We start from the raw sequence: 14,888 nt of genomic DNA, 5'->3' as shown, positions 1-14,888 counted from the left end.
GCTCCACAGTTCTCATAGACTCCCCGAAGTTACAGGTTCTCCACTCCTGTAGACTACACGTCATATATGATGTGTAAGCTCTGGCTCTGAAGAGACTCCCAGGGATGGCTGTGCCTGTCTCTTTACCAAGCATTTATAGTTTTTCAAAACAATGGTATTTTTTTTCTGGATTGCTATTTTTTATCAAGTGACAAAAGCTAGTCTAAAATATATTAGGAAATGAGATTCTTCCTTGTCTATAGTATTATTATTAGGAAAGATAACAAGCACACAGAGTGCAAGGAAAAACAGTGATACTAGTTTTCGTATATTGGTTTAAAACTGGATAGTTGTTTATAGTAGTTCCCCTGAAATTCTACTATTGTTGGCATGTGTATGGTGGAGAGAGCTAACATAAAATACAACACACATGTTCAAATGAGAGGGATTTTAGATAAAGCTGAGAATTGATTAAGAAACTACTTGTGTGTTCAAACATGAGCCTCTTAAGGGTTCCAGCTGTCTGTTTAGACCCAGTAGTTTCTGGCCTGTAATGACGACGGGTATAGCACGTCTTGCCTTATTCCCTTATCACACCCTATTCCATTCAAGCCAGCTCACATTTTGATTCCCAGCCCCCTAACTCTGCCTGAAAGATCTCTTTGGCCTGTGCAACCTGTTGTTTGCCTGTGATCAGGATGAAAGTGTTAGAAAATTGATACCTTTGTGAGTAGCCAGCAAGCACTGAGTGGCAGGACTTGGTGGATAAATACCCCAGCTCCCTTTCCTGTCAGAGGAGGTGATCCTTCGTTGTCAGTTCCAGAGTTCTGTCCCAGCATACCCCCGTGGGGAGGAGCTCCAACTGCCCACAGAAGTGACTGCCTTCGTGGTACATTCCTCATTGGCTTTCTTGCCTCCCAGTCTTAGCTCCCCACTCTTCTCCCAAAATTGCTTTCGATTTGACCCCCAAAGAAATCACGAATGCGAGTAAAGAAATGCGAGTAAAGACTTGAATTTAAATAATACTTACACCCATTTTTTTTTTTTTTTTTTTGACAGGCAGAGTGGACAATGAGAGAGAGAAACAGAGAAAGGTCTTCCTTTTTGCCATTGGTTCACCCTCCAATGGCCGCCACGCCTGGCGCGCTGCGGCCGGCGCGTCGTGCTGATCTGAAGCCAGGAGCCAGGTGCTTATCCTGGTCTCCCATGCGGGTGCAGGGCCCAAGCACTTGGGCCATCCTCCACTGCACTCCCGGGCCACAGCAGAGAGCTGGCCTGGAAGAGGGGCAACCGGGACAGAATCTGGAGCCCTGACCGGGACTAGAACCCGGTGTGCCGGCACCGCAAGGTGGAGGATTAGCTTATTGAGCCACGGCGCCGGCCTTTTTTCTTTTTCTTTTTCTTTTTCTTTTTCTTTTTCTTTTCTTTTCTTTCTTTCTTTCTTTTTTTTTTTTTTTTGCCCATATCTTATTTTACTAATTATAAAATGGCTGAATTTTCCTCTTCCTCTACTTAAATTTCCTATTAATTCCCCCCTTTCTTCTCTTCCTCCTAAAACCCTCCTTATGGGTTTCTTCTTATTGTTCTTTTTCACTTTCTGTTTCTATTTTGGAATGTTTAAATCAACAAAATATTTGAAATTTAGCATCATTATCTCATGTTATTTACTTTTCTCTCATCACTGGCGTTTCTTGGCTATTTTATGTATCAAAATTTCTAACATTTAATGTCCAGTTTGTGTCACGGTTATTATTTTAATTGTATTATGAATAATACCATGGTTGAGTGATTTTTTTCAAAGATTTATTTTTTATTTATTTGAAAATCAGAGTTACACAGAGAGAGAAGGAGAGGCTCCCCAGTTGGCCACAACAGCTGGAGCTGCACCGATTCAAAGCCAGAAGCCAGGAGCTTCCTCCGGGTCTGCCCATGCAGGTGCAGGGGCCCAAGGGCTTGGGTCATCCTCTGCCACTTTCCCAGGCCATAGCAGAGAGCTGGATCAGAAGTGGAGCATGCAAGACTCGAACTGGCGCCCATATGGGATGTTGGCACTGCAGGCAGTGGCTTTACCCACCACACCACAGAGCCGGCCTTGAGTGATTTTTTTTTTTAACTTCAAAGATCCTCAAATACTTTTAGCTCTATTATCTCTTATCATCCCTTTTTTGTTTTATTTATTTTCATTTTTTTATGGCAGAGAGGCAAAGTGAAAGAGACAGAGAGACAGAAGAAGAGGGATCTATTCTTTGGTTCACCACTTCAATGCCTGCAACAGCCCAGGCCGAACCTCACAAAGCCCAGGAGACTGAAACTCGATTTGACTCTTCCACATGGGTGTCGGGACCCAAGCAGCTGAGCCATCATCTGCTGCCTCCCAGGGCGCACATTAGCAGGAAGCTGGACTTGAGGTGGAGTAGCCAGGACTCAAACCAGGCACCCCAGTATGGGATGAAGCCTTGCCAAGTGTTATTTTCACCAATGCCAAATATGCCAAATGCTCATCCCTAAAGTATGTACTTTTTTTTTAACGTTTTATTTATTTATTCTATTTTATTTATTTATTTGTTTGAAAGAGTTACAGAGAGGCAGAGAGAGAGAGAGGGAGAGAGAGATCTTCCATCTGCTGGTCAATCCCCAGATGGCCACAATGGCCAGAGCTGCACAGATCTGAAGCCAGAATCCAGGAGCTTCTTATGGGTCCCCCATGTGGGTACAAGGGCCCAAGGACTTGGGCCATCCTCTACTGCTTTCCCAGATCATAGCTGAGAGCTGGGGCGGGAGTGTGCAGCCGGGACTCAAACCTGCGTCCATATGGGATGCTGGCTCTGCAGGCAGCGGCTTTATCCTCTATGCCAGCCCCAAGTATGTACTTTAAATGGATTAAATTCTATGCTTGAGTTTCATTGTATATATTTTGCATTTCTGACTTGTATATAGCTATTCATTAACATATTTATATAATTTTGTTAAAAGAATTGAAATACAATGAAGTGCATATATTTCTAAAGGTGTGGCTTGATCACTTTTGACTTACATGTGCTCCTTTGAATCCATCCCCACAATCACGATAACAAATATTTCCACCACCCACAAAAGCTCTCTTCATGGGGCAGATGTTTGCCCTAGAAGCTAAGATATTGCATCCTACATCAAAGAACCTGGGTTTGATTCCCAGCTCCTGCTTCTTGCTAATACAGACCCTGGAAGGCAGTGGTGATGGCTCAAAGAGTTGGCTCTTTGTAACCCATATGAGACATCTGGATTGACTCCTAGGCTCCTGGCATTGGCCTGGCCCAGTGCTATAGCTGTTACAAGCATTTGAGAAAAACAACCATTGGTAGAGCCACCACCAGCAAAGCTGACATCCCATATGGGAACCAGTTTGTGTCCCAGCTGCTCCTCTTCTGATCCTGCTCACTGCTAATGGCCTGGGAAAGCAGTAGAATACGGCCGAAGTACTGGGGCCCTGCACTCATGTGGGAGACCTGGAAGAAGCTCCTGGCTCCTGGCTTTGGCCTGGCTCAGCCCTGGTTGTTGAGACCACTTGGGAAGTGAACCAGCAGATGGAAGATCTCTCTCTCTCTCTCTCTCTCTCTGTTAAAAATAAATAAATAAACCCTAAAAAAAAAAAAAAGAAGAAGAAGAAGCAAAAATAAAAAACAAGTGGAGCAGCTGGTACTTGAACCAGCAATGAAATATGGGATGCTAGTGTCACAAGCAGCAGCTTGGCCCACTACACCACAACACCGGCTCCAACAGAAGCAATTTTTTAAGTTGTAATATAAAATGAAATCTTTAATACAGGTATTTGTCAGAAATAGCTTTCAAGCCCCGGTGTCAGAGATAAGAAGTTTATAGGCAACCAATGAAATGCAACCATCATCTAGCATAAAAATAGATCATCTGTGGTAGTACATTGCAGGGAGAAGGAACAGCAGGTGCAAAGGCCTGAAGACACCCACAGCCATGGCAACTTTCAGGACTGATGAGAATTTTCCTGTACCAAGAGCAAAGAATGCTATGGGGTGGCCCAAGGAAAAAAGTAAGCCAAACAAGATGAGGTCAGAAAGATCAGCTGTGGAGAGTACAAAGATTTATTTATTTATTTGAAATGTAGAATGGCAGAGAGAGAGAGAGAGACATAAATCTTCCATCTACTGGCTCACTCCACAAATGGCTGCAAATGCCAGGTCTGGAACCAGGAACTACATCAGGATCTTCCTCGTGGGTGGCAGGAGCCCAAATCCTTGGACCATCTTCTGCTGCTTTTGCAGGTGAATTAGCAGGAAATTGGATCAGAAGTGGAGCAGCGAGGACTTTGATATGGGATACTGACATCCCAAGCAACAGTTTAACCTGCTGAGTCACAACATGCACCCCAGAACTTAAATTTTCTCAAAGCACAATCTCAGAAACCATCCCGGGAAGTGGCTCCAAGTGATCATCCAAGAACTTGACAGACATGAACATCTTTGGACCCCACCATAGACTTACTGAGTCTGATGCTTCGGGGGAGAAGCCTCGTAATTTTTTTTTTTTTTTTTTTTTTTTTGACAGGCAGAGTGGACAGTGAGAGAGAGAGAGACACAGAGAAAGGTCTTCCTTTACCGTTGGTTCACCCTCCAATGGCTGCTGCAGCCGGCGCACCTCGCTGATCCGAAGGCAGGAGCCAGGTGCTTCTCCTGGTCTCCCATGCGGGTGCAGGGCCCAAGCACTTGGGCCATCCTCCACTGCACACCCGGGCCACAGCAGAGAGCTGGCCTGGAAGAGGGGCAACCGGGACAGAATCCGGCACCCCGACCGGGGCTAGAAGCCGGTGTGCTGGTGCCGCTAGGCGGAGGATTAGCCTATTGAGCCATGGCGCTGGCCGTAATTTGTGTTTTTATAAGCATTTTATATAATTCTGATGCAGCCTGGTGCTTACCAACATGGAGATTCCTGACTCTCACCCAGGTCTACTGCTCTGGGGTAGACAAACCTAAACATCTGCTTTTGCTGAAGCCTGCCAGAGGACTTCTAATTCACTCTACATGCTGAGAGTGACAGGTCTAGGTGGCTTGTCCTCGGCTGTAGATGTTAGGGTGCCAGAGGAAATGTCAGAAACCCGCGGGGCCTCACTATGAGAGGAGTGGCCTCCTGGAAAGGAGGACTCCACGAGGAACCACAGTGATGTTGACAAACGTGCACAGAGCTTGCCATGTCATTGCTCAACATGTTCTATCATCTGTTAGCCTTGAGATGACACCCAAACCCCATCTCAAGGCTTAGTGGGGTCCCCAGGGGCAGCTGCTGCCCGCCTGCCTGCCTGTTGCTCTCCCCTGCTGCCTCCTGCCCCAGTCCTGACTGGCGCAAAGCCTTTGTATTTTTGTTTCCCCATCATGGCTCATTTTCAGGTCTGAACCCCAACGTCACCTCTCCTCAGAGGCCTTCCCTCATCATCCCATGCAAGGTGGCCTCCCCATTTGCTCTCCCTCCATTTTATCTGCTTATTTCCATGGTGGCATTTACCATCATTTATGATTCCTGGGCTTTTAGCTGATCATTGTCATCCTGTATTGTTTGTCCTGCTGGATTGTAAGAAACATGGGGGAAAGCAACCCATCTGCCTTGTTCACTGTTATCTCCGCAGACCAGTCCCCAAAATATGTTACATGGAAACACTCAAGCCCCGAGAACTTCTTTGGGTCAGCTTCGGTGCTGTGACTGTGCTAATCCTGTCCCCCACCGTAACTCACTCCACCCTTCTGAGCTGGTGGCACTGGCAACATTCATCTATATTTATTATTATTTTTTTTTTATTTTTGACAGGCAGAGTGGACAGTGAGAGAGAGAGACAGAGAGAGAAAGGTCTTCCTTTGCCGTTGGTTCACCCTCCAATGGCCGCCGCTGCAGCCGGCGCACCGCGCTGATCCGATGGCAGGAGCCAGGATCCAGGTGCTTTTCCTGGTCTCCCATGGGGTGCAGGGCCCAAGCACCTGGGCCATCCTCCACTGCACTCCCTGGCCATAGCAGAGAGCTGGCCTGGAAGAGGGGCAACCGGGACAGAATCCGGCGCCCCAACCGGGACTAGAACCCGGTGTGCCGGCGCCGCAAGGTGGAGGATTAGCCTATTGAGCCACGGCGCCGGCAAACATTCATCTATAAATAATAGGCAATCGCAGAGGGTGACATGCCTTTTTTTTTTTGACAGGCAGAGTTAGACAGTGAGAGAGACAGAGAGAGAAAGGTCTTCCTTCCATTGGTTCACCCCCCAAATGGCTGCTATGCTGGCGCACTGCGCCAATTCGAAGCCAGGAGCCAGGTGTTTCCTCCTGGTCTCCCATGAGGGTGCAGGGCCCAAGCACTTGGGCCATCCTCCACTGCCTTCCCAGACCACAGCAGAGAGCTGGACTAAAAGGGGAGCAACCGGGACAGAATCCAGCGCCCCAACTGAGACTAGAACCCGGGGTGCTGTGCCACAGGTGGAGGATTAGCCAAGTGAGCCGTGGCGCCGGACACCTTTTTTTTTTTTTTTTAAAGATTTATTTATTTATTTGAAAGTCAGAGTTACACAGAGAGAGGAGAGGCAGAGAGAGAGAGAGAGAGAGAGAGAGAGAGAGAGGTCTTCCATCCAATTGTCCACTCCTCAAATGTATGCAATGGCTGGAGCTGCGCCAATCCGAAGCCAGGAGCCAGGAGCTTCCTCCGGGTCTGCCACACGGGTACAGGGGTCCAAGGACTGCTTTCCCAGGCCATAGCAGAGAGCTGGATTGGAAATGGAGCAGCTGGATCTTGAACCAGCACCCCAGGCCAGGGCCTTAACCCACTGCACCACAGGCAGGGAGACACCCAAGTCCCATCACACCTAATCCAATCAACATGACTGGGTTATCTCAAGGGTCTCTCACTAATAGGGAGTGAAATACAAAGATGAAACTAGAACATTTGGCCAAATAATATGGGGAAAGTGCTCAAAATAACTGGTAAATCTTGGAAGTGAAAACCAAAACAACAGAAAGCTATTTTTCCCCTTAAGTTTGACAAAAACAACTTGCAGTCCACAAGCATTCTTACACTTGGACCTGTTGGGAAGGTGGCAGTGGAGTCAGTTGGCAATCTTGATTAAAATGCATATATGTGCAGGGGCCATCACTGGTATAGCTGGTTAAGCTGCCATCTGCAGTGCCAGCATCCCACATGGGCAACGGTTCGAGTCCTGACTACTCCACTTCTAATCCAGCTCCCTGCTAATGTGCCTGGGAAAGCAGTGGAAGATAACCCAAGTGCTTGGGCCCCTGCACCCACTTGGGAGACCTGAAAGAAGCTCCGGACTCCTGGCTTCAGACTGGCCCAGCTTTGGTCATTGCAGCCATTTGGGGGTTGAATCAGCGGATGGAAGACCTCTCTCTTTCTCTCTGCCTCTTTGTAACTCTGCCTTTCAAATTAATTAATTAATTAAAAAAAAAGAAAGAAAATCCATGTGTGCAGCAACTGCCTTCCTAGAGAAATAGTATTACATAGGAATAGAGAGGCATACAGGAGTAGCAGTGGCACAGGTAAAATAATTACATAGTGCCCAAAGATTTGCCAGACACTACACTAGGTCCTCTTTTTTTATTTTTTAAAAGATTTATTTATTTATTTATTTGACAGGTAGAGTTACAGACAGAGAGAAAGGGACTAGGTCCTCCTTTAATCATTAGCCTTTTTATGAAGTAAACAAATAAATAAGATTTAAATTATTATCAGGTGAGCAGACATTGTGGTACAGTGTGTTAAGCTGCTGCTTGGAACATCTGCATCCCACACTGGAGCACTGAACCAGGTTCAAGTCCTGGCTCCTCTGCTTCTGATCCAGCTACCTGCTAATGTGCACTCTGGGAGGCAGCAGGTAATGGCTCAAGTACTTAGGCCTTTGTCACCCTCGCAGGAGACCCAAATTGAGTTCTAGGCCTGACCCACCCTGGCTGTTATGGCTGGTGTCCGATATATGACAAGGAGTGCAAAAATGATACTCATGCTGTAGAAACTGTACTTTGAACTTTGGTTTTTCCTCTTGACTACCAATATGTGGTACGATGCTCCCAGTTAGCCAGGAGATGAGGAGAGTGAACAATTGACACTCCACAGTGCACTGTGTTGCTGAGCTATGGCATTCAATAGGTTAGGTGTATTAAATACATTTAATTAATTAATGTGTTTCTGACAAAACCCAAAGTCTTGAGAATGAGGACCTCTGAAATAGCCGATACAGATGCTAGCCAGAAAAACCAGGTCCCTCAGACAAGCTTCCACAACTACCAACAGCAGGGCTAGGTAGCAGTTGAAAAACAGCCCACTGGGCCGGCGCCGTGGCTCACTAGGCTAATCCTCCGCCTAGCGGCGCCGGTACACCAGGTTCTAGTCCCGGTCGGGGCGCCGGATTCTGTCCCGGTTGCCCCTCTTCCAGGCCAGCTCTCTGCTGTGGCCCGGGAGTGCAGTGGAGGATGGCCCAGGTGCTTGGGCCCTGCACCCCATGGGAGACCAGGAGAAGCACCTGGCTCCTGCCTTCGGATCAGCGCAGTGCACCAGCTGCAGCGCGCCGGCTGCGGCGGCCATTGGAGGATGAACCAATGGCAAAGGAAGACCTTTCTGTCTGTCTCTCTCACTGTCCACTCTGCCTGTCAAAAAATTAAAAAAGAAAAACAGCCCACTAACCCTTTTCACCAAGATGGCGCAGAAGGTGAAGAAGGAAGCTCCTGCCCCTCCTAAAGCCAAAACCAAAGCAAAGGCTTTGAAGGCCAAGAAGGCAGTGCTGAGAGGCATCCAAGCCACGAGAAATAAAGATCTGCATGTCATTCACGTTCTGGCTGCTCAAGACACCACGCCTCTGGTGGCAGCACAGATATTCTCGGAAACAAGCTTGACCACTATGTCATCATCAAGTTCCCCCTGACCACTGAATCTTCCATGAAGAAGATAGAAGACAACAATACACTGGTGTTCATTGTGGATGTCAAGGCCATCAAGCCCCAGATACAACAAGCTATGCAGGAATTCTATGATGTTGATGTGGCCAGAGTCCACACCCTGATCGGCCCTGACAGAGAGAAGAAGGCATATGTTTGACTGGCTCCTGATCATATGCTTTGGATGTTGCCAACAAAATTGGGATCATCTGAACTTAGTCTAGCTGGCTAATTCTAAATATATGTTTTTTCACCATTAAAAAAAAAAGAAAGAAAAATGATCCACTGGCCTGGGGAAAGAACATTTTTAAGGGGCCTTCATTGTGGTGCAGCGGGTTAAGCTGCCACCTGCAATGCCAGCATCCTATGTTGGAGCTCTGTTTGCGGTCCCCGCTGCCACCCTTCAGATCTGGCCCCTTGCTAATGTGCCTGGGAGGGTAGTAGAAGATAGCCCAAGTACTTGTGCCCCTAGAATCCATGTGGGAGACCCAGATGGAGTTCCAGGCTCCTGGCTTCAGCCTGGCCAAGCCCTGGCTGTTGTGGCCATTTGAGAAGTAAGCCAGTGGATGGAAGATCTCTCTCTCTCTCTCTCTCTTTCTCTCTCTCTCTTTCTCTGTCTGCTCCATTGTACCTCTCTGTCACTCTGCCTTTCAAATAAATAAATAAACAGTTTCCTTAAAAGAATAATATGTCTTAATCATGAAAATCTGGGAAAGGTAGGGGTAGGCCTAAGCTATTGATATCAAACCTACGTGAGAGGCTGGCAAGGTGGTGTAGTGGGTAAAGCCGCTGTCTTCAGTGCTGGCATCCCATTAGGTGCCGGTTCGAGTCCTCGCTGCTCTACTTCTGATCCAGCTCTCTGCTATGGCCTAGGAAAGCAGTGGAAGATGGCCCAAATCCTTGGGCTCCTGCACCTGTGTGGGAAATCTAGAAGCTCCTGGCTCCTGGCTTCAGATTGGCACAGCTCTGGCCGTTGTGGCTAATTGGGGAGTAAACCAGCGGATGGAAGACCTCTCTCTCTCTCTCTCTGCCTCTCCTCTCTCTCTCTGTAACTTTGACTTTCAAATAAATAAATAAATAAATAAATCTTTAAAAAAAAAAAAAACTACATGAGCTACAGATAAGGGAGGGTGGGGGTAGGGGTAGAGGGACTAGGCAAAGCTGGTCTTCCCTAAGAAGTAACAGTGGCTTCTGGAGTGATTGGGATTATGAATGGTGAATAGAAGGTGCTAGTGGCCAGAGAGGGTCGGGATGGAATTTAATTTAAGGTTTTAACATCCATTCAGGAAAGTAAAACTCTTGTTCTTTTTAGCCTGCAGCTTAACTAATTAACCTCCCCCTAGAATGTTAGGACATCCCAACATTTTTATCAAGGACATAAACCCCTTGTTATAGTATATAGGAAGCATCTATAGTGTTAAAAAAATCAAGTTGCATAATGTCCCCATTTACATAGAAAGAGAAATTTAAGCCAAGAATAACTGCTTGTGTGGCAAGTATTTATTTGTTGAGCATCTGTGGTTAAGATGGCACCCGAGAAAAATCGGTGAACAAATACAGTTCCCTGCTGTCAGGGTGCTTACGCTTTGGTAATGCAGAGACATGGCATGCACTGAAGTTTTCAGGAGTTTGGGAGGATCTGTTCAGCAACTTGAACACAAAGATTATTTTTATAATTCTTAGCCTAAGTAAGAACAATGGCTAACACTGAGTCAGATCTCTGGCTTAATTCTCAAAGTAAACCTGTAAGACATCACTATTAACTCTAGTTTACAGATGAGGAAACGGAAATATTGTGCTATTGATCATTTACCCGGGGCCAGTGTTCTGGCCACCTTTGTTGCCGGTATCCCATATGTATGCTGGTTCATGTCCTGGCTGCTCCAGTTATGATCCAGCTCCCTGCTAATGCATCTGGGAAAAGCAGTGGAGGATGGCCCAAGTGTTTGGGTGCCTGTCACCCACGTGGGAGACCCCGATGAAACTCCTGGCTCCTGACTTTGGCTTGGCCCAGCCCTGCCCTCGCTGTTGCAGTTGTCTAGAGAGTAAACCAGTGGATGGAAGATCTCTTTCTCTAACTCTGACTTTCAAATACATAAATAAATCTTTTTTTTTTTTTTAAATTTTAACCTTACTTCATGAAAGTAGGATGTGACAAGTCTATAATAAAGCCCAGATCTGTCTGATGTTAGACCCTTTCTTCTGAACCATCTCACCATTCAATTGTATTATATGCACTTAATGAGTATTGTGTGTATCTATATCTATCTACATCTGCGTGTATATGTGTTAGGATTCTCCAGAGAAACGGAAGAAGCTTGTAAGGATGTGGGTGTGTGCTTGTATGTGTAGAGAGAGACTGACTGTAGGAATCACTGCTTCATAAGATCATGAAGCTGGCGAGTTCCAGGACCTGCAGGGTGAGTTGGCTGGAGACCCAGGAGGGCTGCTGGTTCAGTTGCAGTCTGAAGGCTGGAACACATTCATAATCCCAGTTCAAAGGCAGTCAGCAGGAAGAATTCTCTTATTTGAAGGGTCAGCCTTTTAAAGTATGTTTTAACTTATTTATTTGAAAGCAAAGAGAGAGAGAGAGAGAGAGAGAGAGAGAGAGAGAGAGAGGGATCTTCCATCCACTGGTTCACTCCCCAAATACTCACAATAGCTGAGACAGGGCAAAGCAGAAACCAGGGGCCCAGAATTCAACCCAGGTCTCCCATGTCCTTCAGCCATCACCTGCTGCTTCCCAAGATGAACATCTCCAGGAACTGGGAATTAGAAAGGGAGCAGGGACTTGAAGGAAGGCACTCCAACATGAGGTGCGATGTCCCAAGGGGCATCTTAACTGCTTCGGCATATGCCTGCCCTGAGGGTCAGCCTTTTGTTCTTTTCAGGCCTTCACTGGATTTAGTGAGGCCCAACACATTAGAGAGGCCCATCTGGTTCACTGGGTCTGAAACAGCCTCATGCAGTGGCAATCTGGTAGCAAGAATTGATGAGTGTTGAGGCCAGTGTTGTGGTGCAGCAGGATAAGCTGGGGCCCGCAGTGCCATCCTCCTATTTGAGAGCTGTTTGAGTCCTGGTTATTCCACTTCCTAGCCAGCTCCCAGTTAATGCACCTGGGAAAGCAGCAGAGGCTATCCCAGGTACTTAAACCCCTGTCACCCACATGGGAAGACTCAGATGAAGATCCTGGCTCCTAGCTTCAGTCTGGCCCAGCCCTGGCCATTGTGGCCATTTGGGGAGTGAACCAATGGATAGAAGATCTCTCTCTGTCTCTCCCTCTGTAACTCTCCCTTCAAATAAATAAATAAATATTAAAAGAATTGATGGGTGTCTACCCAACCTTGTCCAAGGGAGACAGAGATGCCATTTCTTGCCTGCTGGACAAGTGAGCTCCTGCATGGGGATGGGTATGTGGTTTTTAAATCACACCACTGTCTGGATTAACTTTTTCTCAGACTGCTCATTTGCTTGGCCTCTACCCTGCACCATCCCACTTCCTCTGTGAGTGGTGGATGTTAGTCAAACCCTTTGCTGTAGTCATCTCTAGGCGTCTTTGGCCACCCTTACCCCATTTCTGGGCTTCCCTGCCCCTGTCTCCATGGTTGCACATTCAGGTTTATGTAAGGAGACCTTGTGCAACAGGCCATGGTGGAGGGGACATATGGCCCGAATCCAGCTAGTTAGATTCTCTGGGTGTGACTAAGCTATGTTGGTCAGTTGTTACAGTAAGCCATTTGGAACAAGGACATCTATTTGTGAGCAACAAACACTGATTTACACAGACACACAGGCATGCCGGCTGGGGTTAGTCAGAGTCCCATGGAGGTCCCTACTCTTCTAAAAAAATTCCCATTTTCTCTCACACAACCTGAAGCCACTTCCATGACTACAGTCAAACTTAAGATGTTTCCAGTGTCGTGGCATAGTGGGTAAAGCCACCAGCTGCAGTGATGGCATCCCAAATGGGAGTCGGTTCGAGTCCTGGCTGCTCTACTTCCTATCCAGCTCTCTGCTATGGCCTGGGAAAGCAGTGGAAGATGGCCCAAGTCCTTGGGCCCCTGCACCCATATGGGAGATCTGGAAGAAGTTCCTGGCTTCTGGCTCTAGATCGGCCCAGCTCCAGCTGCTGTGGTTATTCGGGGAGTGAACTAATGGAGGGAAGGGCTCTCTCTCTCTCTCTCTCACTCTCTCTCTGCCTCTGCCTCTCTGTAACTCTGCCTTTCAAATAAATTAATTAATCTTTGAAAAGAAATGGTGCTGGCATTTAGCATGGCAGGTTAAGTGGCCATCTGTGACACCTGCATCCAGGATGGGTCCCCAGTTCGAGTCCCGCCTGCTCCACTTCTGATCTGGCTCCCTGCTAATGTGCCTGGGAAGGCAGCAGAAGATGGCCCAAGTACTTGGACCCCTGCACCCATGTGGAAGAACTGGATGGACTGCCAGGCTTCTGGCTTCAGCCTGGCTCAGCCGCAGCCATTGTGGCCATTTGGAGAGTGAACCAGTGGATGAAGATCTCTTTCCTTCTATCTCTTCACCACTCTACCATTCAAATAAATAAAAATGTCTTCTTTTCCAAAACCAAATAAAAAATGATGACAAGCAATAACAATAATAATAAACTTGAGACATCCAGCAAGGCAGATCCCCTCTTTGGCAGTTGTCCCTTCTGACACTGCTCTTAAACCCAACTTGGTAGCCAGCAGCAATCACACCTGCTGCAGCATCAGAAACAACAACCCAGGCTCTTCTTCTCCAGCTTCCTATCTCAGCTTCAGCCTTCGCCCACTATGATATACAAAGAAGGACTTACAGGCATGAGTAAATGGACATGAGAATCAAAGAACCAGCCTTTATATAGATACTGGTATTTTCACCCAGCCTAATCCCTCTTCTCCAGCCTGTGTAGACTGGGCGTTGATATTTCAAGATTTTTTTTTTCCCTCACTCCCCTCTTCTCGTCCTTTCTCACAGACTCATCTCGCAAGGATATCCAAACTCTGGTTAAAAGATCCTATAAAAAGAGCCTCCCATGTTTTCTCTGATAGTCCTAGCTCTTTTCCTTCTCCTATTCTATCTCTGTCTTCCACCACTGCTCTGTCTCCTCTCCAAATTCAGGCCTTTTCTTTTTGGTAAAAAAAAATACATATTAATTTATTTACATTTGAAAGAGAGAGAGAAACAGAGACAGAGACAGAGAGAGATCTTCCAGCTGCTGGCTCACTCCCCAGATGGCTGCAATGGCTAGGGTTTGGTGAGGCCAAAGCCAGGAGTTTCACCAGGGTCTCCCAGTACTTGGGAGTACTCCCAGTACTCGGTCTCCAAGTACTTGGCACATCTTCTGCTGCTTTTCCCAGGCCATTAGCAGAGAGCTGGATTGGAAGTGGAGCAACCGACCCAAATTGGCGCCCATATTTGATGCTGTTGTTGCATCACAATTCCAGCCTCTAAGTTCAGGCCTTCACTTTTTTTTCTCCCTAAAGATTATTTATGCGAAAGCAGAGTTAGAGAGGGAGAGAGAGAGTGCGAGCAAAAGGGAAAGAGCTCTTCCATCAGCTGGTTCACTCTCCAAATGGCAGCAATAGCCAAGGCCAAGCCAAAGCCAGTAGCCCAGAACTCCATCCAGGTCTCTCCCATAGGTGGCAGGGGCCCAAGCACTCAGGGCATCTTCTGCTGTTTTCCCAGGCTCCTTATCAGGGAGCTGCATGGGAAGCGAAGCAGCTGGGACTTGATTGGGCACTCGTATGCGATGTCTGTGTGCAGGAGAGGCTTGATCTGTTGCCTCACAACAGAGACCCCTAAATTCAAGCCTTTTAACATACCCAGAGCAATGGGTCTTCCCCTTGCCCGTCTGCCTGCCTGTTCATAGCTGTTTGAGGTCTGTCTCCTCCATTAGACCTCGAGCTCCACCAGGAAAAGGGAGACCATGCTCATCTTCTCCCCAGCACCCCAGAGGCCCTGCCAACTGTTTGCTTTAATATC

General features: G+C 47.2%; 1 pseudogene; it reads left to right on the top strand.

Annotated features, from left to right (window-relative positions):
• Positions 1-8,668: 8,668 nt before the first annotated feature.
• On the top strand, positions 8,669-9,066 carry LOC138843932 (large ribosomal subunit protein uL23 pseudogene; annotated as a pseudogene).
• Positions 9,067-14,888: the final 5,822 nt, after the last annotated feature.

The sequence above is a fragment of the Oryctolagus cuniculus genome, chromosome 10, assembly GCF_964237555.1.
Source record: "Oryctolagus cuniculus chromosome 10, mOryCun1.1, whole genome shotgun sequence".
In the NCBI taxonomy this organism is placed as follows: domain Eukaryota; kingdom Metazoa; phylum Chordata; class Mammalia; order Lagomorpha; family Leporidae; genus Oryctolagus; species Oryctolagus cuniculus.
This window is presented reverse-complemented; position numbering and strand designations above follow the sequence as displayed.